We start from the raw sequence: 27,789 nt of genomic DNA on the forward strand, positions 1-27,789 counted from the left end.
TTTAGTAGAGGGAACTAAGAATTTCAGATCCATGAATATTTATGAAAGAAGAGAAGTATTTGCTGAAAATGATTATTAACCAGCTAATGGGATAACTGGAGAAACAGAAGACTGGCTCTAAGATCCATGCAGCCAAGCCTTAGGCGTAGGTCAGTACACCGCCCCCAGCTATTACTGGATGCCCCAATCAGGGAAGGCTTGCCGTCCTGGTGACTCTGGGCTCTGTGGCTGAGACACTAGCTATAAAGGAGTCCAGCCAGTGGGTACTGGAGGTTATCAGCAGGGTCCCATAAGATGGGAACTCCCAATTAGAGACATCAACTCAAGTCTGGGAAGCCAAAATTAAATAAACACACTTATCTTTTGAAAGCCTTTCTTATATAAACAGTGGTGAAATGTGGGCTGTGTTATTGAGAACTAGACTTAGCAACGGGAGCTGCCAGGTAGCTGGCGCACGTTCCGAGAGTCCCTCAGCAGGTTTTTAGTTACCTCCGAGTTCTGAGGGCTGTGCGTTGCCATTTGGGGGAGCTGTCGGCCCCAGTTTAAATGTCAGGAGAATGGTTGCAGGTATCTCGGTGAGAAGGGGTTCCAGGACAGTACCGGGGACCTGTGGCCATGTGTTTGTCCTCTCTGGGCAGAGCAGCAGTGACAATGATGTGGACCGTGCTCTCCGTCTCTCCCCTCTCCCCCTCGGGGTCCCCTGCCTTTTCCCTCCTAGCTTTATTCTCAGACCATGTTCCCTGCTCTTGATGTAGAAGCATGAACTGAGGGTCAGTAGAAGGTCACTAGACGGTCATGGCAGTCACTCTTTGTGCCATATCCAAATTTGCAACGAGTGCTGGTACTTGTTATGGGATTTTCCTCAACCAGCAATGTCACTTCTGTCCACATTTACATTTCAAAACACATAAAAACAAAAACAAAACACCTTTACCACCCTTATATAATAAAAGATTTAGTCTTTCCTCAAGGGAGACAACCCAATGTCTCCTAGAAGCTGTGGCCGGGTTCTCTGGGACTGACCAGTCCTTCCCCAGTTCTTCAAATTCTTTCTCAGAATCCTATGTTCTCACCTAGAAACTTGATTGTAAAGTCAGCAACACTAAGAGGGGGATATAATGACAGTGACAACGAGGAAAATTAGCTAGTATTCATGACTACGATGGGCAGCCAGTCCAGTTGTAATGCTTGCAAGCGAACTCAAGGCTACACTTTTACAGCCGTTCTCATCCACTCTGGTTAGGACTCAGTTTGCCTTCAGCTAGAGCCACAACCGGATTCTCTAACCAGAAAAAACGACCCTGGCCTTTATTGAAGAGGGACATTAGCCCCTAAAGTCCTTCCCTGTATAGAATTGCCGTATCAGAGATGTGCTTGGTTTGTTTTGTATCGGTTTGGGAAAGTGGACTGGACAAGACTAATGGACTGTTCTAGAGGAACGGCTCGCCCATCTATGAAACTGTCCAAGTCTGAAAACACCCAGCTCCTCGTCACGAAGGCATTCATGCTGAACCATCGCCAGGCAGATACCTCTCCTCCTCCTGAGCCACACACCATGGTGGAGATGCTGGGTGGGACTCATCCACTGGTGTCTGTCTCTGCTCCACCAGGAGTCTCACCAGATTGCCTGTTGTAATCAGGGATCTGTCACCATCATTCTCTCCTCCATGTTCCCGCCATTGTCTTTACCCTGACCCCACAGCCTCTGCATTGATGACCAAGTTCTTTAATATAGAGAATAAAAATTCTGAACACCGTCTGCCTCTTTGAGTCTGTGCCCTATCTTGCTCAGCCTTTGTGTAGCTACACAAGGTCATCAGCCATGTTGATTGCTGTCCCCTCAAACTCCTGTCCCAGTCTCCCCCTTTCTCAAGTCTTTATGCCTCTTCACACATCCCCTGGCTCCACCCTTTAAGAATCTGCTTTCTTCAGAGCTCTCCCACTACAAATGGAACTGTCTTTTCAGGCACTCACTGATTATTCTCTGCACTAAGCCAGAAGAGGGAAATTAATGGGTGCTACACAAGGGTCTATTGCAGTGGCCACGGTGTGGTCGGGTGCAGACAGGCTTATGGGCAAAGAATCATGGGAGCTCAGGCCTTTGGCCTTGGCTTGCCCATAGCTTAGAGAACACAGACCACACTGGGATTGTCCCAGTGACTCCAAGCACGGCTTCTCTCTATCAAGAGCAAAGAGCTAGTGAAAACCAGCCTCAGATCTGTTGGAGGGCTCATCTTAGGAAGCAGCCATGCATCTCTCTGCAGCCTTCAAGGCCTCTGCATCGCAAGCAGCCCCAGTAAAGAGGGTTCACAGAGGTGTGATTTCTGCATTTGCCTTTTAAGGAGTGGGGAATACATCTTTATGGGCCACAGTGGTACCGCCTCTTCTTGAATCTTGCTGTATCTGGTGACTTCCTGCCAGGTTTTTTCCTCAGAGTACAGCTCCTTCTACGATGCCTTTTTCCTGATTCTGACCTGAACCCTGTCTTTCTGAGGCTTTTCTTCCGGTTAGTCCCGTGTCTTTATCAGCTCCTCTCCCCCTTCTGTTCCCTCCTTCCATTTCTCTGTTTCTCTTCCCTTCCTCCATCCCTTTCTCTCTTCCTTCCTCTCCTCCCCTCCCTTTCCTTCTTTTTATTCAGAAAGCCTCATTCCATTCTGAATTCTTGCTAGACATATTCCAGACGAAAGCCCCTCGCTCTGTGTTGGCACAGTTAAGGAGCGGAAGTGTCCAGTCATAGACGGTTGGGAAGAAACTGCATGGGGAACTTTATTCCTAACGCCCTTGAGTTTCTGCATGCTGATTTAAGCCTGTCTTCTCCCAAGTCTTCCCAGCTTTGGAAGGGTTATGTTAATGTCACAGATATTGCAAGTGGGCAGGAGGTGGCAGGAGAGAGCCATGGTGGCCTCAGCAGGACTGTGAAGATTTGGAGTCACAGGAACCAGGTGGTGGGGATAACAGGGAACAAGTGCAGATCTTACCCTTGGCGTGAGCAGTAGGGTGAGAAGGGAGGGGGCAGACACCCCAACAAGGCTACCAGAAAGGAGTTTGCAGGTGCAGTGAAAAGGTGGGGAAAGGGGGAAGCCGCGTGAGGTGTCTGGGGAAGATTCATGAGCCCCACAGAGCAATGTAGCCCCAGATTTAACTACCACCAAAGCCAGACCCAGGTCCTGAGACTCTATAGGGGCAATGAAAAGGCAATGAGTGGAACAGGCAGGGGTGGCAGAATACTATGCCCTGATCATAAAGAATATCATCAAAGACTCCATTGCATTCGTACATGTGTGTGCATGTATGCATGTGGATATGCATGTGTGTGCATGTGGATATGCATGTGTGTGTGCATGTCTGTGCATGTGTACACATGTGTCCATGCATGTGGAGGCCAGCCAGTAGAATTAAGAGGTCAAGGGGGCAGGGTCTCTCACTGAGCCTGGATCTTGCTGATTTGGTTGGCTGGCCAGGGAGCTGCAATGAGCTGCATGCAGTCACCTCCCCAGCACTGGGATTTCAGGCGAAGCTGCGCTGGCTTCTGTGTGCTGAGCCCTTGGGCCTGTGCAACAGATATTTTGCCACCTTTATCTCCTAATGACAAAGAGTTATTTTAAATTTTAAGCTGAAAATTATGCTGCTGATCCCAATTATACAGTAAGAAAATCTGCAGGATATGTGTGTATGTTTATGTGTATGTATGAATGAATGAATACTCAGACCATACATTCTATACGGAGAGGAAAAGAAAATGATCAAAAATTAACAGTGCTTATGTTTTCTAAATCTGGTCCCCGGAGCTTGTGCTAATTGCATAATTAGAAAATGCAGTAGCTATTTCCAGGGTTTCAACTTCTATGGAATTGGTCACAATGAACAGAAGGCTAAGGTCCTTGCTTAATGCCCAGAAACCTGGACAGACTTAAAGGAAGGTGTCCATTACCCAAGCAGTCTGGGAATTTCATGGCCCCTGAGTCATTTCTCTAACACTGACCATAGTTTGGCCCTCTACTGGTGTCGATGAACTCCCTGTTGGGCTCTGTTCATTCTACCACCAGTCAGCTACCAGAGACTGGCATACGTCATCTGCCCAGGACACAGGGGGTCAATAGCAGGTGTCACTGGAGGACGAGTGCTGTGCCCCAGAGCCGGGGGATGGGTCTTAGGGGAGGCAATTTGGGGAGATGGTGCACCTTCTGGAGATAGAGCTTAGTGAACGATAATCAGGCCAATGTGGGGAGAACATCACCTTTGGAGGAGGTTAACATGTTTCTTTTGGGACCCTGGTTTGCTCTACCACAGGGCTGATATAAGAAAGAACCAGCCCAGCCCCTAAATCCTACTGGCGTCCTGCTTCTCCTTGTGACCTCTTCTATGTAAGGCCAGTTCTCTCCATTTCTCTGCCATGGTGCGACACAGCCAGGAAGCCCTGAGCAGGATGCCAACACCATGCTGTTTGAAGACCTCAGCCTCCAGATCATAAGCTTTAAAAACTCCATTCGCTTGTGAGTGACCCAGACCTAATCATTCTGTTGCCGCAGCACAGAATGAACTGATACAATTTGTGCAAGGAAACAGGAAGTCCTCTCTTCTCAGCATCCGGTGGGGAGGCCTGCCAAAGACTGCTTAGCCTATTGGGCTTGCCTGATAGAGAGTACCTAGAGAATAGATCTAGCGATCAGTGGCTGTGCGCTGGGGGACCCTGGTGTTTGGGCAGGCTCAGCTCCTCCTCCTGGAATGAAGAAGTCTTCCATTCCACACGACACTGAGCAGAGCTGACCCTTATAACCCAGAGCAGAAGCATGGGTAGTCCTCAGATGGTTTGTCCTGTGTCTTTGTAGACACAACACCCTGCAAGATAGATAAGTGCCCAGAACTAGTGACCACTGGGCATTACCAGCACGATTCATCCCTGGTCCTTCATTTGAACCTGCTGAGATTGTGTTACCCCCTCCTCAACCTGCAGTCCCTCACAGCTTTGTGCCATTTATTCCTTCCACAAACTTGTTATCATTATCTTCATCCCAAAGCCCTAGAAGCCAGCTTCCCAGCAGTGCCCAGGCTTGCTTAGATCTGTAGAATGGTGGTTCTTTCAAACAGGTATGAATGTCCCCACAGTTACAATCAGCTCACATCCCTTTTCATAGCCCAGTGGGGCTCTAACCCTATTCCAGTCTTCTCCCTCTGCCCACACAGATCTGATGCATGAGCAACCCTTCCAAATCACCCTCCCGTCAGCTGCTTCCAGGCCCTGGTGCCTCTCGCCCCTTTTCCCTCTTGCTTGGTGCTCAGTCATTCTTCCACGCAGACTAACACCATCTTCTAACTGGTCTTTCTCTTTTCTCTGCTCCATCCTTCATCCTCTAACCAGCGCAGTCTTTTAAATAGGCATAGGGCTGAGGCGGCACTCAGCAATAGAGAGGGACAAACTACTGATTCACGCTAAGCGAGAGAAGCTGCAGGCACAAGAGCAGCTACTGCAGGGTTCCATTTGTTTGAATTGTCTTGAAATGGCAGCTACAAAGAGACAGGCAGCAGATTGGTGACCGCCTCAGGCTGGGGTTAGGATGGTGATTGAGAACAAGTGCACACGGGGGACTCTTTGGGGTGACAGAAATATTCTAAAATTGGATTATCGTGATCATTGCACAAGTCTTCAGATTTATTAAAAATTACTGGATTGTGCTTTGAAAAGAATGGGTCACATCTGCGTGGGCAGAGTGTTCCAGGGTATTCTCCAAGGCTCCAGCGTATTCTACTGTTTGGTGCATGAGGTCATCATGGGCAGATTTATGGATTGAGACTAGTGTACTAATTCTTGGCTGGAGGGAAGAATTTTTTCAACCAGAGCTGCTAAGTGTTTGCTGTGAACAAGATCTGACTGTGTCACCATCTCAGTTGCCTTCCTGAGACGTGTGCCTAGGAGACAGCACCTAGGGACAGCGGCAGCACTCAGTGCCGTCTGAGGCCTGTCTTGGTCGCTCTTCCCAGTTGCGCTCCAGGCACACTGGGTTTCGTGTGGTGTCCCCAGTTTGCCAAGAACATGTCACATCGCCATTTACCCTCCATCTCCGCTTCACGTCCTGGCCAGAATTCCATCCCTTCTGCTCCGGATTAGGAGCTTTTGAGGGAGAGAGTGTTTTGCTTATCTTCATCCCCAGGACTCACAACAGTGCCAAGTCACATTCGTTCGTTCATTCATTCATTCATTCATTCATTCATCCACTCATCCTCCAATCGTTTTGTTTAGACCAATGATTCTTAAGTCTTGCCATCACTGACATGCTGGGCTAAGTCAGTCTCTCCTGTGTTGGTGGGGTCTCTGTTTAACATGGTGGGAAGTAATGTAGGCTATTCAGTTTCTAGCCACTGGGCACCAACAGTGCCCCCCTATGCTTTTGTTGTGATAGTCCAAAGTGGTCTCCAGACGTTGTCCAAAGTCCCTTGGCAAGGTGTGTAGTAGGGAGGGAGGGTGTAACATCATCCCGTGTTGACAATTTCTGGTGTCTTTCTGTACCGAGCTCTGCTCAGCTCTTCATTCGGCTCTTTGGGAAACCTGTTGGGACTGAGAAAAAAGCCCCGGAGTGGCTCCTAGTTACGGTTCAAGAGCTTGTCAGCCCAGGAACCCACAACCTCGCTGGCAGCCCCTGTTTCTGGCTGTTGGGCCCTGAGCTAGTGTTGACACCTTCTTAACTCTGCCTGTCTCCACCTTCTGTGCTCTGAGCCCTTCGCTCGACAAGGGGGACAGGTAGGAGGCGCAAGGCTCTGCCTTTTCTGCCGCCCTTGAACAGTGCCCACTCTGCCCAGCACAGGCTCGCCCTTTCCTCCTCTCTATTGTTCTCAGGGACTGGCAAGCCACAGCACATTCTGGGGTTTGGCCTCCCCGTCTCTCATCTTACAGACTGGGGGCGGAGAACTTTGTTCTCTGTCTCCTATGGCTGCATCTCTTGCCCTTTGTCCTTTAAAAAGCCTGGCTCCCCTGAAGCATCACGGGAAAACACAGGGTTTCTGTAATTGCTTCTGTAAAATGACTTATTTCTGTCTTCTCATAATTGGAAGATGTCACCCATCCTTCTGGAACTCTCTTCCTTTTCTAAAGTTCCCAGCTCTGCTTCTCTTGAACCTCCTTCTAGAGTCTATAAATAGCAGTTGTGTTAGCATTAAATATTTGCGTACCAGCGAGGCAGATTCAAACACAGACTGTCTGGCTCCCCAGCCTGGGGGAATTGCATGGCTATTTGTTGTGAGAATTTCCTTGTGGGGGGGGTGGGAGGGGTGGGTGCGGGGTGGGAGGAGACTAGGCAATATATATCTACTTCCCCTCTTCAAAAGGCCCTAACGACAAACAGGTAAGAGTCAACCAAAGTTCCCTCTGAGGAGCCAATGAGTTTACTAGCATTAAGAGCTGATCAGTGGGTGAGGGGTCATGGGCAGCATGTGTGGCCTTGAAGAAGCCACACTGGGAAGTCTGCACCCAGCAGGGCTGACAACTCCTGCAAGGTGGCATAGAGGGAGCTTGTCCCTAGTCCCTCCCAGCCTGTACACTTCTAGCCCCTTCCTGGGGTCATGCGCAGTTAGGGAAGAATCGTATATAACTGTTAGAAGAAGGGCTAGATCCTCTTGGCCCCTCCTTCTGTGAGGGAAGGTCAGCCATTGACAAGCCCAGCTCGGATGCTCTTCTGCAAGTGGGCGCAGCTGAGCTCAGGAAGGTGGTGGCATTTTGGCTTGGAGTGTTTTCCTGTACACTAGTCTACTACTGTGTCTCAGGGTTTCCAGAACTTGTTTTCAAGGCCATCACATCTTTGTTTGAATCGCACCAGATATAGATCCCAAGAAAAGACTGAGCACAAGAAGGGCTGGGGTGGAGAGATGACTCAATCAACACAGTGCTTGCTGTGCAAGCATGGGGACCTGAGTTTGATCCCAGAGCCTACGTAGGCCAAAGATGATATTGATGCCAGTAATCCCTAAAGTGGAGATAAGGGACCTCTGGGGGCTCACTGTCCAACCAGCCTCACTTCCTGGGTAAACTCCAGGCCAATGAGAGATCCTGGTAAAACAAAAAGGCGTATGGGTTCTGATGAATGATACCTGAGGTTGACCTCTGGCCCCCTCTCTCTTGCTCTCTCTCTGTCTTTCACACATGAGTGCGTACATGCGCACACACACCACACACGCCCCTTCATGGATATGAACATGTACACACACATGAAAAGGTGTGAGGGGAACTGCTCTTGATCTTAGAAAACAATGGTGAGTGGAGTCAAGAAAGAAGAGAAGCTCGCACCCAGTGTGTGTTATCCTACAGGCCGCTGCTGAGAGCAACCAAAGCTTAACCCGCTGGGGAACCCAGGGAGACCCCTCAGAGAACACCTCAGTGTTCCCCAGCAAAAGGAAAGGAAATGATTACTGGGTTCCCAACTCTGGATGGCCGTGGGAAGCTTCCAGGCTGTCCTGCTTAGACTCGCTGTGTGGTCTCAGGTGTTTACAGTAGATAGCAGAGGAATGTAGTGGACCCTGGCCTGGTCTGCATATGTATTCTGAGCTGGTTATATTCAGGGCCAGCTCTGAAGTGCCTCTTGAGCGCCTGTGCTCCTGGTGCTACTATCTTTGGACCCCATTGCATCTCTTCCTCGTCCTCTGTTCACTCCTGTCTCCTGTCCTCTGTGCTTGCTCCTCAGGTGGCTTCTCAACAGTATTCTTCAACAGGCCTCCTACCCACTAAATTCTAGCACAGGGTCAGCTTCAGTGATGCCCATCCCTGTTCCCCCCTCTTTGCTGTAACCGCAGCCCTTCCCAGCCACAGCTGGCGGGTGTATCTGAACCTCTATAAACCAGTCGGGCTTCTTGACTTGCTTTGAGCAAAGCAGCGTATCTTAGTGTGTTTCAGCTCATGGTCCCTGAACACCCTCCCTCCGGGATACAAACAAACTCCTCCAGCTGTCTCTCTGGAGAGAAGCTGTGTTGGGGAACTGAGGCACCCAGCCAATAGCCAGCACCATCTGAGGTCTGCTCAGCTATTCCCAGTGAGCCGTCCTGATAGTTATCTATTTATTTATTTGTGTGTGGATGTGTGCGGATGCTACAGTTTGACCTTGGGCGTCTCCCTCAGTTACCTCCCACCTTATATTTTTGAGAAAGGACCCCTTATGTCACCAGTTCATCTGGCTAACCAGCAAGTTCTAAGAACCTGTCTCTCCCCACCCCCTTGTCATCCCAGGGTGCTCGAGGTTACAGACATGTGCCACTATGTCTGGAAGTCCTTGGGTCCAGACTTGGGTCCTCTTGCCCCTTCAGCAAGTTCTTTATGCACTGAGTCATCTCCCCAGCCTTGTGAATTATGACCCATAGAGCTGTAAGCAATACAGGATGACTGTTTGACACTCCAGTGTCTGTGGAGCATTTGGGATTCAGTGATAACTAACAGCATAGCTGCACAATGAAGGGTCCAATGGCTCGCGATCTCGGAGGGTGGCTGCACACATACTGCCAAACCTCAGGGATGCCTTCCTTCTGTGCAGCTCTTTCCACACCCACTGAACGGGGCTGGGGGGGGGGCGGGGGAGCGGGTTCTGTTCTCCTGTCGCTGGGACCAACGTCATTCTTTCCATCTCCTGTCTTGGAACAGGGAGGTGCCAGTGCTGTTATCTCTTAAGCTCCCTGTGTTGAGAGAAGCAACTTGCAGCCAAAAGAGCAAATGGAGCCCATCCTTCCCCAGAAACATCCATTGCCTGCCGCTGCTCCAGGCAGCATCCCAGCGCATAATTCCCTTCTGTGGGAGCTGGCTCCGAGTGCATCCATCTTCACAGGCTCATTATTCATCTGATTATTCTCATGCTGGCCCAGTGGGGACTCAGAGTCATCAATAAATCACCACATTGCTGAGGATTATGCTAAATGACCTGGGCAGAGTACTGGATGTGCCAGTCGCTATGACCACAAGGCCAGAGCCACTCAGAGATGATGCTCCCCTGGAGGTGGAGAATATGCTCCCTGGACAACAGTCCACCACTCTCTTGCCCTCATTTGCTGCGCTGTGATCATGGCCCATGTGTAGGAGGAGGCTGCTTGTTTGTCCCAGAACCTAAATAATCACACAGAAACTGTACATCCATAGGAATAGAAGCCCTTGGATTGTCAGATACTTGAGTTCAGTCCTTGTTAGCTATGTGCTATTTGGTTCTTGGCCTCTCGGAGGCTTCTCATCTGTAAAATGGTCAGAAATTTTTGTTGTGGGAACTAAAAGAGAGTAAATGAAGGCCTATATACTGTTAAGCCCCTTTGTATGTGTGTGTTGGGGGTGGACCACAATGGCCATTCTTTTAGAGTGGCTGGATCATGTCTAGGGCACAATGGGGAGAGTGGGCATGACTGCTGCATGCTATAACACCATCTGAGCCTAGCTTAGCTCCCTTGCATTTCAGATGGGCTCAGTAATATCTGGCTCCTCAGTTTCATGACAGGATTGTAAGGCTGGGATCAAAGCACAGAGCCCTTTGGCAAAGATCTCAGTGCGCAGGTTACCGAATTGCTCCTTCTCCAAGCTCATGCTTCTCTTTGGCTTGTGTTGTTTGCTAATACCCCTGTTTCTTTGGTTTCCAGTATTACCAAGAGAGTTCCCTGTTGTGCAAGATTACTTTAACTATGTAAAGGTGTGTTGCATTTGTTTATGCTGCATTTGCTTAACTACATGGAGATGTGTTGCATTTGTTTGACCTTGCCTGCCTAAGGCATCTGACTGGTCTAATGGAAAGCTGAACTGCCAATAGCTAGGCAGAGGAGGGGTAGGTGGGACTGGTGACCAGCAGAGTAAGTAGGAGAAGGAGTCTAGGGGAGGGAGGGAGGGAGAGAGGGAGAGAGAACAAGGGAGATGCCAGCCAGGCAGCCATCAGCCAACCAGATGTGGAGGAAGCAGGAAAGTAGGATATACAGAATGAAAGGAAGTAAAAAGCCTGAGGCAAAACATATATGAAGAGAAACAGGTTAGAGTAAGCTAAAAGAGGTAGCGGCACAAGCCTAAGACCGAGCATTCATAACTAACAATCAGTCTCCGTGTCACGATTTGGGGGCAGGCAATCCAAGAAAGCCTACTACACTTCCCTAGGATTTCCTTAAGTAAGCAAGAAATTTGGGTCAGGGGTTATGAGGGGTATTTTTTGAAACAGAAAGAAATATCATCATTGAATATTCACTATGTCACAGGCCTTCCAGTGTATTCCTCATTCACCAACCCCTTCTAGGTGGGCTTCACTTGGCCCTGTTTTTACAGGGTAGGGAACAGGACCGCCATGGGACCAGGCATATCTGTGTAAGTCACAGAGTGGAAGGTTAAGCTGTCCTCTGTCCTGTCACTTCACTCTGGAAACCTGAGACTGTTTTGTTTTTCACTATAGATGTCTAGCATCTTGCCGCAGTTTTGATCCTCTTACCATTTCCTGTTTGGGGCTTTTCTTATCATAATGAAGGCTCCTGTTTCATTTGTGAATTCCAGAATCGTGTGATGTTATTGCTGATCCAGGTAATCGGTGGATACTAAATGAAATATAAAATAAAATAAAATGAAAAGATGAGCTGATTCATGAAGTGGATGAGTTAAAGATTTTTATTCAGTGAAAGGTTAATGGCTAATGTATTTATGTGCCTCTGAACCAAAGACCCTTTTCAGTAGATCCGGGATCTTTTTATGGCATGCTTGAGAGCATGTGACTATTTTCCTTCATGACAGTGGGTGGGTGGTTCACTTCAGGAAGAAGGTGGCCGAACTGTTGGACTCGAGAAGTACAGTAAGTAGCGCTCTTCGACTTCACTCAAGTTCTGAATATAGTGATAAGTAAAAAAAATCTGTCACACACAACGAAGATAGCTACTTATTAACACTGCTTATGATGTTTGGGCTTTCTCCTCCCGAATCTCAGATGTTCGTGGATAGCACCAGTGTGGAATATTAGTTGAAGATAGGTTACATTTGTTTATGCGGTGGAACATCTGTTTAATGATGCAGAGATGTGTTGCATTTGTTTAACTGTGAAGTTGTGTTACTTTGCCTGTCTAACACCAGATTGGTCTAATAAAGAGCTGAATGGCCACTAGCAAGGCAGGAGAAAGGATAGGCGGGGCTGCCAGGCAGAGAGAATAAATAGGAGGAGAGATGGGGAAGAGAAGATGGGGAAGTGAGAAAAGGAGGAGGAGAGAAGGACACCAGGGGCCACCCAGCCACACAGCAAGCCACGGAGTGAGAAGGAAAGAAAGGGGTATAGAATAAAGATAAAAGCCCAGAGGCAAAAGGTAAATGGGATAATAGACCAGGATGGAGCGGGGAGGACTTTGGACTTTCCACAGGGCAGGGAACCCTGACTGCCCCTCAGACTGGAGAGGGAGGGGGAGAGGAGTNGACTGGAGAGGGAGGGGGAGAGGAGTGGGGGGAAAAGGGAGACGGGGAGGGAAATGGGAGGCGGGGAGGAGGCGGAAATTTTTTTTCAATAAAAAATTATATTAAAAAAAAAAGAAAAGCTGACAAGAAACAAGCCAAGCTAAGGCTGGGAATTCATAAGAAAGAATAAATCTCCGTGTGATTAATTTGGGAGCTGGGTGGTGGGCTCCCAAAGAGCCAAAGAGTAAAATCAACAACTACGTAACATAGACCTAGAACCATTGGCTTGAAGCCGACACTCTTGGAGGAGCCGAATGGGTGTTTCCTTAAGGCCGCACGTTCTGGGGAGAGCAGAACGGCATATGACCAGTTTCTTTCCTCTAACTCTCCAATCTGAGTGAGACTGGAAGCGTTACAAAGAATGGTGTCTCCAGGGAATGACTAATGACATCAAGGTTTAAGAACACTGTAGGACTACCTAGGTAAAGTATCTAAAATTTCCTAGAAATACTTTTAATTGTTGAAGAGGAATATAGTTCCAAATGACATGCTTAGGTTGATAGAACAGGGATCAAATAATATAAGAAAGAGGAAGAAATGAAATCAGCTTTGCTCCAGCCAGACATCCTTGTAAACGAAACAGAAAATGAAGACCAGCTGGGAGGAAAGACCCCACTTTGGAGCAATTCTTGGAAATTCTCATTTTAAAAAGTAGCTTCTAAATTTTGTTAGAAGAGGGAAAAAAAAGAAAAGAAAAAAAAAAAAACTTGGGGTCCAAACTGGCTCATATCTCAAGAGCAGAGTCAGGTCACTGACTTTGGCAAAGATCACCAAGGCCACCTGTAGCACAGCTTTTATGTTAAAGAACTGACTTTGCTGAAGCTACCTGAGTATAAAAGCAGATGCAATGTGTGACTAGGTGATTTGGATTAACTCTCTTCCTTAAAACAATAAGAAAAACCAGACAAAATACGTATTAAAAATCAGATTGAAGATCACAGGGGGCTGATGGGACGTGGCACAGCAGAAGTCCAGACGGGGAATGTGATGGTTCATATTGATTGCCAACTGATAAACTGCAGAATCACCTAGGAAAGGAGGGTCTGGGCATGCCCAGGAGGGATTGGCTAGATTGGGTTAGCCTCTGGGTATGCCTGTCTTGATCAGGTTAATTGAGACAGGAAGACACATCTGAAATGTGAGCAGTACCATCTCATGAGTGGAGTCCTGGTTCAAGAACAAGAGGAAAGGGAACTGAGTGTGAGTGTGCTTTCTTCCCTCTCTGTCTCCTGATTGCTTCTGCCGTGTGGCCAGCAGCCTCACTCCTGTCTGCAGGACTCCCCTTCAGGATGGGCTGCACCTTCAAACTGATCCAAAGCAATCTGTTTGTCCCTTAAAGTGCTTTATTTGAGGTGATTACACCAATAGGAAAAATAAGTGAGATATGTGAATTCAGAATTGGGACCTTTTAAGATGTGTTCGCTGACCAAAAAATTAATTAAATAAAAATAAAACATCTAAAACCAACATTTACACAGGTTTACACAGTTCTATGTAACCTGCACATCAAAGAAGAAATTCTAAGAAAATCAAGAAACTATTTGGGTCTGCAAGCTGGGACTCCATCTAATGTGAGAGACTTGACTAAAGCGGTGTTTAGAGACAGAGACTTTAAATGTGTCTACTAGAAATGATAAGAGCTCCAAAGTCACCTTTAAAGTCTAAAAATAGCACAAAGAGAAAGAGCAAAGCACTCTAGACTATGTATAAAAACATAAAGATGAAAGTGGAAATCCACATGGAAGAGATGTGATAATAAAGATGAACTCATAAGGCCATCCTTGAAAGGATGGACAAAATTGATAAACCCCTACCTAGCGAGACTGAGCAGGCAGATGACCAGGACCAGAAATAAATAAAGGCTACTGCTGTAGATACTCCAGGCCTTAAGATGATAGGAGAAGTGGGGTATAATTAATAACTTCATAGCAACAAACTCACAATCACTGAAACCATCAAACATTCAAGCTGGCAGCAATGAAGCAGAAACTCAGAACAACCCATCTATTAAATGAATTTCATTTGTTCTTTTGTGTTTTTTTGTGTGTAGATATACATGTGTGTTTACACCTATGTGTGTGTCTGCATGTGTGTGTGAGTACACGTAAGCTTGTGCTTATGCAGGTCAGAGGTAGAGGTTAGTGCGCATTCCTCTAGCCTTCAGTCCTAGTTTGCTTTCTGCTGCTTGATAAAACAGTGACCAAGAGCAACGTAAGAGAAAGCAGTTATTTCAACTTACAGTCCACCATTTGTGGGAGGACAGAGAAAGGATTTGAGGCAGGAACCTGGAGGCAGGAACTGGAGCGGAGACCATGGAGGAATGCTGCTTATTGGCTTGCTCAGCTTGCTTTCTTAGACAGCCTAGGTCCTCCCTCCCAGAGATGGCACCACAGGCATCCCCCACATCAATTAGCAATTAAGATAATGCCCACAGACACACTCACGTGCCAATCTGATGGAGGCAGTTCTTCAGCTGAGGGTCCTACTTCCTAGGTGCATCAAGTTGACAATCAAGATTAGCCAGCACACCTGCCACTTTTTAAGATGCGGTCTCTTCCACAGTGGAACTAACCCTGTCTAGACTGACTGATCTCGGGAATCTGCCTAGCTCTGCCCTGCCCCATCCCTACTGCTAGGGCTCATGCATGGTTTTTATATGAATCCTCGGGCTCTAGACTCAAATCCTCACCTTGTACAGCAAATGCTTTACCAACTGAGCCATCTCCCCAGACCCTCATTTGTTATATTCAAAGAAAATTTCCACAGGAAACTCTTAAGATCAAATAGTTTTATGGGTAAAGTCTACTAAAAAATCCCAAGGATGGAATAAAGTGACGCCCATGGTATTTGTTACTCTTCTTCTTATTGGGAGCAAATACAAGAGCAACTTAAAGGGGACAGTGTCTTCTGGCTCGTGGTTCTGATGACATAGTGGTCATGGCAGGGAGGGCATGGCTGTGGAAATATGGTGTATCTGGTGACTGTGTCTGCAGTCAGGAAGCAGAGAGTGGTGACAGTCAGTGCTCAGTTCACTTTCTCCTGTCCCCTTTGTATAGTCTTGGACTCAAGCCCACTGATGGTGCAGTTCATGTTTAGGATGGGCCCTCACTGCCCAGTGCTTTTTTCTGGAAGTATCCATCAGGGCGTGTCCAGTAGCTCCTAGGAGAGTCTAAATTCTGACAAGTTGTCAATGAAGATTAACCATTGCACCAATCTTCCACAAAATCCTTTAGAAAATGTAGAAGCTGGGAACTTTATATAATAATTAGAGAATTGCTCAACCAGAGGCCAACCCTACTGCCCCAACACCAGGTAGGCTGCCCACCTGCGAACCTCCCCAACTTTCTCAGTGTCCTCCCACCCAACACTATTACCAATCCCTCTACCCCTCCTCATTGCTGTGTCCCAGCCCCCAACTTGGGTAAAGACCTCCTTCTCAAACATTAGAGCTGGCTCTGGCTGTAAGAGTGAGTGGACTCTGATCTGAGGGCCCTAGAGTAGAAGTGGCCCTGCTCCATGCTGTGGGCTGCATTGGGTGAGCTAACTGAGGCCGTGCTGGAGAGCTCTTCCTGGTGGTGATGATGAAGGAAAGCTAGTGGGCTGACCAACCCTAGCTGCCATGCAGGCCCAGAACCAAGGCTATGAATTGACCCATCCCCAACATCCACCAAAATCTATGAAATGCTGGCACATGTGAAGAGGACAAACCTACAGATACAAACAACAGGATCTCTGTGTCAGAGGACAACAAGAGGCTATCCAAGAGGAGCCCCAGTGAGAGCTCATTATCGGTAACCTAGGAGACACCAGAGGCCTGGAGGTAGACCACTGACTCATAGTAATGAACACTTGTAAGTAAAGATGAATGAGGTAAATTGTGTGATTCAACCAGTCACACTACAGCTTCCACAATAAGATCTTCCTCCTTCTCATTCTTTTTGTTTTGTTTCTTTATTTTGTGTTGGTTTTGATTTTCTTATGGTTTTGTTTATGGGGAGGAGGTTACAAGGGCAGAGGACAAATACTAGGAGATAGGGAGAGAAGTGAGATCAGAATGGGTAATGTGAAATCCACGAAGAACCAATAAAAGTTAAAAAGAAACTAGCATAGCTCTAATGCAAAAAATCGACAAGAAAGAAATCACTTCATAAACAAAATTGACAAAATGAGAGCTTCAGCATTCACCTATAATCTCAGGGATCAAGAGATTCAGCCCGGGTTGGGTAATGAACTGGAAGCTGGCCTAGGCTGCAAAGCAAGACACTGTCAAAACAAAACAATTGGTCAAACAAACAAACACCAATATTCTTCCTGGACATAGATAAAAAAAATCTCTAAAGCAATTTTGACAAATTAAACCCAATAATATAGTAAAAGGAGAAAATAGCCCGACCACGTAGGGTTTATGCAGGATTAATATAATATTTGAGACTCAAGCAATGTAATTTGTCATATTAACAAAATAAGAGCACGATACCTAATTTCAATAGGTACACTGCACCAGAAAAAAGCTTGAAATTAGTGAATGATGGTGTTTTTGTAAACTAGAAAAGGAACCTTCCCTCACTGCAGTAGGCCATTTGTAGAAACCTATTCAGGTCAGTTACCGTTCCACTTCAAACTAGAGATCCTGGATATTGCAATAAGGTAAGGAAAAAAAACTAATTATAGATTTTTAAAAGAAGTACTCTGTCCTTCTTTGTGTGTGACGTGATCATTTACACAGAACATTTCAGAGAATCTTCAGCAAACCTACTAGAATTAAAAACTGAATTTACCAGTTAGGTGTGATGGTGCATGTCAGCACTCAGGAGGCTGAGGTGGGATGTTCAAGTGTTCAAGTCCAGCTTCTGCTACATCACCAGTTCAAGACCATCCTGGGCTTTATGAGACACTGTCTTGTAAAACAAAAGGATGAATTTAGCAAAACTGCAGATATAAATATAATATATAGATTGATTGTAAATTTGCATATTAGAATCAAATGATTGGAAAATGAAATTAAAAGATTCATTATATACAATGTTGGAAAACTTGGGAACTTAGACTAAATGTAGTAAAAGACATACACAGAACACTGTTGACAGAAAGTAAAGGTAAATACATACACATTTTTTTAAGCTTTCTTAGGCTTTATGTGAATGTACATTACTGATCACTGGGCACCATTATGTAAATGGAGACTGAGCTTTGTTTCCCAGCCACCCAGACCCGAATAATCACACAGAAATTATATTAATTACAACACTGTTTGGCTGATGGCTCAGGTGTGTTTCTATATAGCTATACATCTTAAATTAACACATTTCTATTATTTTATTTTTTTACCAAGAGGCTTGTGGTTTGTTACCTCTTGCTTCTTGGGCAGCTACATGGTGTCTCTGATTCCACCTTCTTTCCTCTATCTCTGCTTGGATTTCCTGTCTTGATATATTCTGCCCTGCCATAGGCCAAAGCCTATTTGTTATTTATTAACCAATGGTAATAAAACATATTCACAGCATACAGAGGGGCATCTCACATCATGGATCATGTTTACATATCATAAACTCAATATTGTCACATGTCAGTTCTTTCCAAGTGGGGTTGATGGATCTATGAATCAACAAAAATCCCAGCAGACTTTTAAAAACTAGAAATTCTAAATTGACTTGTTAAAAAAATCAGAAAGAACAAATATAATTTTGAGGAAAAAAAAGAAAAAGGGAAAAAGTAGAGGTCTATTGCAGTGATAAAACATCAAGGCCAAAAGCAACTCAGGGAGGAACTGGTTTATTCCAGCTCACAGTTCTCGGGTTATACTCTATCACTAAGGGAACTAAGAACAGGAACTCAGAGCAGGAACTCAGAGCAGGAACCTGGAGGCAAAAACTAAAACAGAGGGCATGGAGGAGTGTTGCTTACTGGCTTGCTCCTCATGGCTTGCCTAGTCTGTTTTTATACTACCCAGGACTACCTGCCCAGGGGTGGTACCATCCAGAATGGGCTGGGCCTTCCCACATCAAATATTAACCAAGAAGATGCTCCACAGACTTGTCTACAACCTAATCTTATGGGGGGGGGGGTTCTCAATCAGGATCTCTCTACCCTGATAGGTTTGTATTAAGTTGACAGAAACCAACCAGAACAAGGTTTTAGACTGACTTCAAGGGTTACTGCAGAGTTCCAGTGAAGGGGATAGTGAGGTGGGTGGATGGGAACAGAAGAGACTTCAGAAATGAACCTGCACAAAGATGAGTGATTGGGTTTTTGTCAAGTCAACTAAGAGAATTTAGTAGAGATAGCATAGCCTTTGAACTCGACACTTCATATGAAAGTGGCTTCTTAGATTCAAAATACATTAAGTAGTATTAAAATATGTAATGACATCTTTAAATCAGTGAGGAAAAATAAACCAAACAAGAACCTAATGGAAAAAAATGAGCAGACTATACACTTAAAAGAAGACTAATAAATAATTGCACATGTGTTCAAACTCATTGTCAGGGGAAAGCAAATTTAAATACAACTGAGTGTTCCCTATGCATCCATCAGAATGCCTGAAATGCCAAGACTGATAACACCAGCTCTAAAGATGGAAACGTAAAAATGATAAAACCACCACTTCTGATTTTTGTCTCCTAAATTGCAAGACATTCCATGACTCAGCAGTTCTCCTCATCCATGCATTTCGACAGAAGTATGCAGGTGCACCAAGAGACAGATGCAAGAATGCTTACAGCAGCATTATTCAAATAGTCCCAATGGACAAGCCCAAATGTTCATCAACAACAGAATGCAAAAAATTAAGTGTAAGCTAGTCATACAAAGACATTCTCAGCGGAGAAAATGAGTAAGCCACAGCTCCTCATAACAATGTGGACGAAGCTTGCAAACATAATGTTGAGTAAACAAAGCTAGACATAAAATAAAACAAACCAATTTTATTTGGTTCAAAGACAGTAGACACAACTAAACTGCTGTGTTTACGGATGTGTGTCTAGTTGATAACAACACTGTAGAGAAAAGGAAGAGAGTGGTAACTGTGAAAATCCCTGTAGTTGAGTCTATCGGGAAGTAGAGCCTGGTGGCCTAGTGGATGAAGGGACAAGTAGAGAAATGAGACCTGCAGTCATGGGGACAGCTGGAAAAGGGTTTCAAAATATAAAGAAAAGCTTTGGATGAACATCTGCAAGACTGTTAGGATGGAGTGGACCCTTCAGAGCCTCCTGGGAGGTCGGGTACCCAGGTACTGCAGCTGCTGCGTAGGACTGTGGAGAGCTAGGATGGAGTGGACCCTTCAGAGCCTCCTGGGAGTTGGCTACCCAGGCACTGCAGCTGCTGTATAGGACTGTGGAGAGCAAGGATGGAGTGGACCCTTCAGAGCCCCCTGGGAGGTCTGGCACCCAGATGCTGAAGCTGCTGTATAGGACTGTGGAGAGGTGCATGCAAAGTGTATTAGTTACTTCGCTGTTGCAGTGATGAAACTCCATGACCAAGGCAACTTACAGAAGAAAGATTTTATTTGGTCTTATGGTTCCATAAGGTTAGAGTCCATTACAATGGAATGGAGTCAGCAGGTGACAAGCATGGTGTCTCTAGCAGAAGCTAAGGTCTCCCATAAACACAAGCAGAGAGAACCTGCCTCTAAGTGACACCCTTCCTCCAACAAGCCCATACCTCCTAAACCTATCCAAACAGCACCACCAACCAGGCATTCAAATGCCTCCAACGATAGGTGTAATTTTTTCTTTAATCCAAACCACCATGTAGGAGGCAGGAAGTCAGTAGAAGGATGTGACTCTATATAGGTGCCACAAGTGAATTGTGAGCTCCGGTCACTGTTGGTTCAGTGTGGAGTGTATTAGAAGGAAGAACTGGGTGTAAAACACAGGAGGACAAGGACCAGTTCCCCAACCCAGGGAACGGGTCTACAATGTTTGTGTTGTAGGACATTTTCTGGGGAGACATGTTTATCAGTTTCAGACAGGGCACCAATGGCAGACCAAGGAAACCATCCTATCTAAGTCTACCATAGTAGGCCGATGAGTTTCTCTTACTACTCAGAGAAGTACAGAAAGGGTTGATTTACCAGAGTCCAGGTAAGCTGTATCCCTGGAAAGATGACCCTCACATAAATGATGACTCATGAAAGTTGTATCCAGCCACAGTCTCTTCTCCCCACCATTATTACTACTTATGTGGCCTTGGGGCCTTAGCTTGTACATCTTGTTTGCTTAAGGAACCTTCTGGGCCATGTATGCATCTCAGCAGCCACTCCCACAACAACAAAGAAGTTTTCCTCCATCACTCTGTTGCCAACAGCAACAGAAATCTATAGATTACTCTTACTATAGATTACAGTGAAAATGTTTAGAAGGCAATTTGACAGGCAAATCACACCCACCCATTTAACAAGATACTAGTATTGCTTCTCCGCTGGGGCCTATGACCTCAAAGTCATAGGCTTCTCTTCTAGCTGAGTGCTAGAAACGAGTTACTGTCCATGGAATGGGCCTTAGATGCTGGCTCTACCCATACCAGTCACACCACTATGTCACCAGAGGACACGTCGTACCTGGCGCATTGGTACTGTAGCATGCAAGAGTCTGTGATGGAGCAGGACTATCAGTAGCAGCTCCGCCCTAACAGCATGCATACTTCTGTCTAATTCCATGTGTGACAGCCGTACAGGAGGAAGCTTCCAGCAGAGTCCCAGGCTGATTTCTCCATGTCCTATAGCCAATGTGTGCAGTGTCTTTAGCAATAGAGTCTTACCATCTAGTTCGGTCATCAGCTAACAACAGCGACAACTTATGTATGGGACCCTAGATAAAAACTCAGAGAGAAGTAGGCCATCCTGGCACTGGGGTTTTTACCCAACAACCTTATGGATCCTGGGAGTGTTCTTTCCCCTCACTTAGGGTACCTCATTTAAATTCCTTAATTGCTATTTTTACTGTCCTTCCAGATGTTTTTCTACATCTGTAAGATACCCAAGGGTCAGCATTATATAATGAAAACTTTTTACAGAGGACCGACAGGGTCTCTGAAAGCCCACTGCCATTCATTCTAAGTGCCTGTTAGCCTTGGGTGGCTAAGAGAATACTAAAACAGAAACATTAGCGAGGCCCGGCACAGCATGCAACAATCCTATCAGACGTATCAATTGCTTCATCAAAAAAAGCAATGTTGGGTACAGAGGTGTTGAAATGTCTCTCATAAGCTCATGTATCGAAATCCTTGGTCCCCAGCTGTTGGCACAGTTTTTGAAAGGATGTGGAACCTTTAGGAAGTGGAGCCCCCTGGAGAAAGTGGGTGACCAACAATGGGCCTTGAACCTTTTACCTTGGCACCACTTCCTGTCTGCTCTCTGCTTCCTGTGTGCAGAGGGGATCAGCTGCCTCAGGCCGCCGCCCACACCACACTTTCCCCTACCAAGACTCACTGTATCTTTTAAACTGCAAGCCAATAATAAACCCTTCTCTCCCGAAGCTCTTGTCCATGTCAGGGACTGGCTGTTCTCGTGTTGTCTTGGTTCATGCCACCTTTGTCTCTAGGAGGGATGGGTAGCTATATGACTCAGTTTCTCTGCTCCCTGCACTCAGGCTGATCCCATCCACACCATGCCACATGGCCTCCTGAGCCAGGCTGTGAGCAGCTCTGTGGCTGCTTATCTGAAAGTTTTCCTAACTCAAGCAGTTTAGATGCATAGTGAGCTCTGATCATCATTGTTTCCTGGACTGGGCCATCATTCAGGCCCTGACTGTGTGTGGAATCATGGATTTTTCCCTTCCTCAGTGTCAAAGGCTGTATCTAAGGACCCTGTCTGTCTTGCTCCCTCCTTCCTTACTGTCTCATTCTTTCCAGGGGATTCAAGTTTCGGGATTCCAGGATTTTGTGGTACAGTTCTATCTTCAGACCTGTGCTCTCCCTTGTAACCGGTCATCTGTAAAGTTGCAAGCCAGCCCCTCCAACTCATCTGCCATCTTCCACCCTCTCTGCCAAGTCAGAGGCTAATGAAGAAGAAGTAATTGTATGCACTTCCCCATTGGACACCCTCCCCAACACAGGGAAGCTTTTTCTGGGCAGTCAACTCAGCCTCTGCTTCTTGCCCAGAGCAAAGGTTGGGCAACAGCTGCCAGGCTCATGATGTAGCTCCACGTACTTACTATCAGGGATGGCAATATAGTCTATGTCTATCAGCCACTTCGGGGTACACCCATACTTGTGAGGTGGACCACAGTGAGGAGGCTCTCCATCCATCACCACAGTTAGGAGGCTCTCCATCACAGACCACATGCAGGAAGTAGTAACTTTCTGTTTTCTTTCTACTGCTATGATTGAAATACCAGGGCCAGAAGCAACTTGGGGAGAAAGGGTTTATTTCTGTGTATACTTCCAGGTCACAGTTCATCTTCAAAGGAAGTAAGGGCATGAACTCAAGGCAGGAATTCCAGAGGAGGCCATGGAGGAATGCTGCCTACTGGCTTCCCCCTCATGGATTGCTCACCAGTTCAGGGGTAGCACCATCCATATTGGGCTGAATCCTCCCACATCAATCATTAATCAAGAAAATGCCAGAAAGACTTGCCTATAGAGAATCTGATGGAGGTGTTTTTCTCAGTTGAGGTTCTTCTTCCCAGATAGCTTCATCTTGTGTCAAGTTGGCCAAAACCCAACCAGGACAACATGTCAGGATTACCCCCGCAGGTGCTCCACTCTTGGAGAGTGCAGCCTCAGTTATAACCCATTGCAGGTACCAATTAGCCTCCCCTCTCAGTTCATCTTTGGTTCTGTCTGTCCTGGTTCAGGTGCCAGTTCTGTTGTGTGGTTTCCAAGGGAGACATGGACAAACATCTATTCACCCGAGATGGGGCACCACCAGCAGACCAAAGAACTGCTGCAACCCACTTCCAGATCTATGAGCCAACGCGTTTACTGAGGTTACTTATAGGAACAGGATGAGGGCTAACCCAGAGGAACATGAGTGAATAAAAAACAGCTGCATCGTGGGAAAGCCTATCCCAGCAAGGAAGATGGCTCTGAAAAGTATCATCCTTGAGGCTTTCTTGACAGCTTGCAGCCAAGATGCCTGGTCAGAAACCTCTCCTCGAATGCATATAAATCCTCAGGGAAAGGCCTTGTAAATCTTGTAAATTTCTGGTGCTTCCTGAGCCTGGTAAGTTTCATTTATTCTTCTCACATGCCCACCCTCTTCCACCTGGAAGGGACCATTTCCGTTCAGAGAAGTAGCTACACACACACACACACACACACACACACACACACACACTAAGACCATATTTTACTTCTGCTTTCCAAAGATTGCTCAAGGAAGGGAAAACAGACAGCAGTGATGGGGTAAGAGAGGGAAAGCCTCTCTGAGTTATTACCCAGGTAATTCGGGGATTCTTGAAGTCCAAGGGCAACTTAGAGGGTTGAGTCCAAAGCCTCAGTAGGCAGGAGGGATAGACATGTGGGGAAGATGATGCTACCAACACGCCTGGGTTATCCGGAGATTCCTGATAGTTCCTAACAGTTCCTGCTCTGCATAGTGGCTTCATGGATATTCACTCTGTAGCTGCCTGTCTTTATTCTGTGAATTGGGCATATGTAATATTATACAATGCAGTGTACCAACCACTGTATGGCCATGGTACGAGGGAATATTTCAAGGTCACATTTTAAAACCAAATAAACATAAAATCCAAAGCACATGTGTGTAACATAACTTTTCCTCACTCTGCCTTCATCTTCTTGTTGAGGGACAGAGAGAGGGTTGGGGTGCGTGTGTCTGTGTGTGCACAAGTGGAGGCCAGAGGTGGATGCCTGGTGTCCTTCTGTATTTCTACCTTAGGTTTGGATGCAGGGTCTCTCACTGACCCAGAAGCTCACCAGTTCAGTGAAGCTGGTTGGCCAGTGAATTCAAGGGTCCTGCCTCTCTGGGAGTCTCCAGCTCTGGAGTCAAAGCCATCCCAGGTTTTCACATGAATTCTGGGGATTTGAACTTGAGTCCTGATGTTTTTGCAGCAAGCGCGTCGTTACCCTCTGATCCATCCGCCCAGAACTTTGACTCTATATTCTATTTTGGGAGAAGCAACCAGGCCATTCCATGCTGATTCCTTCTAGAAAGGCGATGACAGCAAAGAGACAATGAGAAGTCCCCCCCCCCCCCGCACCACCCAATTTAACATTTTAAAACATAAACTCTTCAGGCAACAGGAAATTGCACAAGAGCTATAGCGTGTATGTAAATGTTAGCAGTGGGCTTGGATGAAGGAAAACCCCGATACAAACATCACTTGGGTAAATCAAACAGTATTAACTTACCTAGGGTAAACAGAGGAAGCTACGAAGTGAGGACCAGAACAGACAGGAGCATCATTATCTGACTGAGACAGGCAACGGAACACCTCACACCTGTGTATGCCAAGGGTCTCCTCAGACCTTTGTGAGCCTCTGCACTGAAGCCCCCAGCCCTGCCAGCTTAGATGCTGAAGGTGAATACAGACAGTCCTGCCCTGGACTGAGAGTCATTAATTTACCAAGGCAGGTCCTTCCAGGTTTAAACTATGAGCAGTTCTGCAGTGGGTCAGTGAGATGATGTGCCCAGGGCTACTCACCTGAGCCAGGTATCCCTCCCTCATCAGTCTGTGGACCAATATGAAAAACCCTGGGCTGCACTGTGGTCCAGTCCATTTACTGCAGAACAGGGCTCTTCCAACACTGTTGTCTCCGCCCTCCAAGCCAGATCGGCCAGGTTTCCACACCTGGCCCAGCCCAGCACAGCCACGGGCTAGAACAAAGTTAGTCACCCAGCTATCTCTAGAATCCTGCCAACAGGCACGTAGACAGGGAGGAGAATTCCACCGTAGGGTGGAAGTAATTGCAATAGAAATCAGTTACTCATCAGCAAACACAAGGAAGCACAAGGCTTGTGCCACGTTCGCCCTTATCTCCCTTGTTCCCACAATGGGCTCGCCACACCCCAGAGAGGCCTGGCACCAGCACACCCTTCTAAGAGGCCAGAGCCCTGCCGCAGAGAGACCTCCCTTCTGAGCTCCTGCTGTCTGTCAGCGGTTAGTCTTGCCAGCACCCCATAACTCTACCCTGTAACCCTCTCCTCCCCCACTTCCCCAGAATCCTTAACTGACTCATACCAGCAGGCTGATGTCCTCTCTAAGATATCAGGGTCCAGTTCTGTGAGGCTCTCCTTCAAGGTCCTGGGTTCCAGCAACTTCCACTTGTTCCCTTTGTGTCCCCAAGCCCCAAGGAGGAAATGACCCTGCTGAGGACACATGGGTCAAGTCTGGGAGTAACTGTGCCTGTTTTTCCTGACAAAGCTTTAAGTTGAAAGAGTCAGAGAAAGGTTTGGTGACGTGTCTGTGCAGGTGGAGTCCCCTTTGCCTTTCCCAGGTCACCTTGTGTAACCACGGGGTGACTGTAGGGGTCTCAGAGAGTGTGGAAAGAACAGAGAAGGTTTGGCGGATCATTGACAGAGGCCATATGAGGCAAGGGGGTATCTCTGAGACATCCTCCTGTCTTGATGGTACTCAGGGCTCAGTAGATCCTCCCAGTGCCTGGAAGCCATGGTTCTTCATATATTCTTCAGTGCTCAAATATCATCCTAGGGAAGTAGAGGGTTCAGCCCCCCCAAAAAACAAAAGGAAGCTTCCTCGTGCTGCTTCCTCTGCAGGAGAGTATAGTGATATTTTATTTATGTTTTAGTAATTAAAGTTTGCCTAAATATCAGAAGGGCTAAAGCCACTAGAGGTCAGGCAGTGGTGGCAGACCACCTGTAATCCCAGGATTTAATCCCCCAGACAGAGGCAGGTGGATCTCTGTGAGTTCAAGGTCACCCTCAGCTACAGGAGGTCAACGCTGAAACAAATCCAGGTGGTGGTGCCTCACCTTTAATTCCAGTACGAGGGAGTCACGCACCTTTAATCCTAGCACTAGATTAGAGGGAATATAAAAATGAAAGGAGAGAGAGGCTTAGTCAGCTTAGGCTGTGGTTGCCCAGCCTTGGGAGGTAAGACTTCTCTAGTGACTTGGCTGCTTTGCTTTTCTGGTTTTTGGCTTGAACCCCAATATCTGTCACTGTTTTTTTTTTATTATTTGTGCTACCCTGGGACCCTAAAGAAGGTCAATGTGTTTGAGGGTGTTAATGGAGGCACTTTGTTGTTGTTTTGAGATGGGGAGTCTCATGCGACCTGTGTTGGCCTTCCAGTTATCATATGTCCATACACCCAGAAGCCCTTCTTATACTTTTTATTTTGAAACAGAGCCTCACTAAGTTGCCTAAGCTGGCTTGAATTGATGATCCTGCTGTCTCAGCCTCCCGAATATCTCGGACGACAACCTTTGCCACTATAGGCCCTGCTGTGGTCTGTGTTTTGGAAACAGGAAGAAGCTGCATCCAGAGACCACTCCTGATCCTTCTGCCTCCACCACCCAGGGGCTGGAATTGCAGGCTGGAAATGGTCTTCACGTATGTGACCTTGTACACTGGGACTCACAGACACTTTCAACATGAACTTTTCTTTTCAAAACAAACTTTGGCAAGTTTTAGTGATAGGCTGTGGCAGTAATTCTCAAGAACAGAATGTTCCCGTATGACAGTGTCCAGGAATCTATCAGGCAGAAAGAGCAGAGGCGGCTGGACAACTGTGACTCAAGGTTACTGTGGAGGCTGGCTGTAGATACAGGGTTTGAAGAACTGAGAAAGCATCACTTAAATTTTGTCTAGAATTATAGAAGCTCCCCCTTCCCACCCCCAACCCCTGCCCAACAAAGCTATCAAGTCTGAAAAATAGAGAGTCCAAAGAGCGAAGTTGATGTGTGGGACAGGGGATACACAGGCAGGAGTCAAAACCATGAAAATGAAGGTCACTGGTCTCATGACAGGTGGAGCACTGGTCTCAGGTGGAACACTGGAGGGAGGAGCTAGGCAAACACCCATGGAACCTGATGTCTAAGAAAGCTCCACAAGCAGCCTGGGAGAACACGTGGCATTAGCAAAAATGTGTCCTCTATAAAGAGTAGGCTGAGGGCTCACTTCTTACCTTGCACAAAGGTGAAGCTATTTAGATTTCAGGTCTAAGTTCGAAAGGTGAAACTGTAAAACTGAACAGGTGAAATCGTTGAAAAATACTGTCGCCATTTGGAAATGGTCAACAGTTCAGGGCCCTCAAAACCTTTATCCTCAGGGAGAAAAAGAAATGGACACATTTGATGGCAAGAACATGAACGATTTTGGCGCGTGAAGGTCTTCAAGGATGAAGTGAAGGTGGCAACAGATGGAGATAGAAGGTCAGGAAATAGTGAGGTGATTGAGGCTGCTGACTGTGAACTCAAACTAGAGATTAGTGTTACGTGTGCGGGGAAAG

General features: G+C 46.6%; 1 long non-coding RNA gene across 29 annotated transcripts in view; it reads right to left on the minus strand.

Annotated features, from left to right (window-relative positions):
- LOC126507485 (uncharacterized) overlaps window positions 1-27,789 on the minus strand; it is a 64,330-nt gene that overhangs the window by 27,662 nt on the left and 8,879 nt on the right. For 2 of the 29 annotated variants that reach the window (XR_007593540.1, XR_007593535.1), the window contains 7 exons: window positions 25,561-25,688; window positions 25,024-25,196; window positions 24,731-24,820; window positions 24,296-24,525; window positions 14,233-17,316; window positions 11,418-11,520; window positions 4,859-6,553 (listed from right to left, as the gene is read on the minus strand). This is a non-coding gene — a long non-coding RNA (uncharacterized lncRNA). The other 27 variants (XR_007593547.1, XR_007593549.1, XR_007593552.1 and 24 more) reach the window with 26 other exon arrangements.

This window comes from Alexandromys fortis, unplaced genomic scaffold (genome assembly GCF_014885135.2).
Source record: "Alexandromys fortis isolate MF-2015 unplaced genomic scaffold, M_Fortis_MF-2015_v1.1 scaffold_70, whole genome shotgun sequence".
NCBI classification, from domain to species: Eukaryota; Metazoa; Chordata; class Mammalia; order Rodentia; family Cricetidae; genus Alexandromys; species Alexandromys fortis.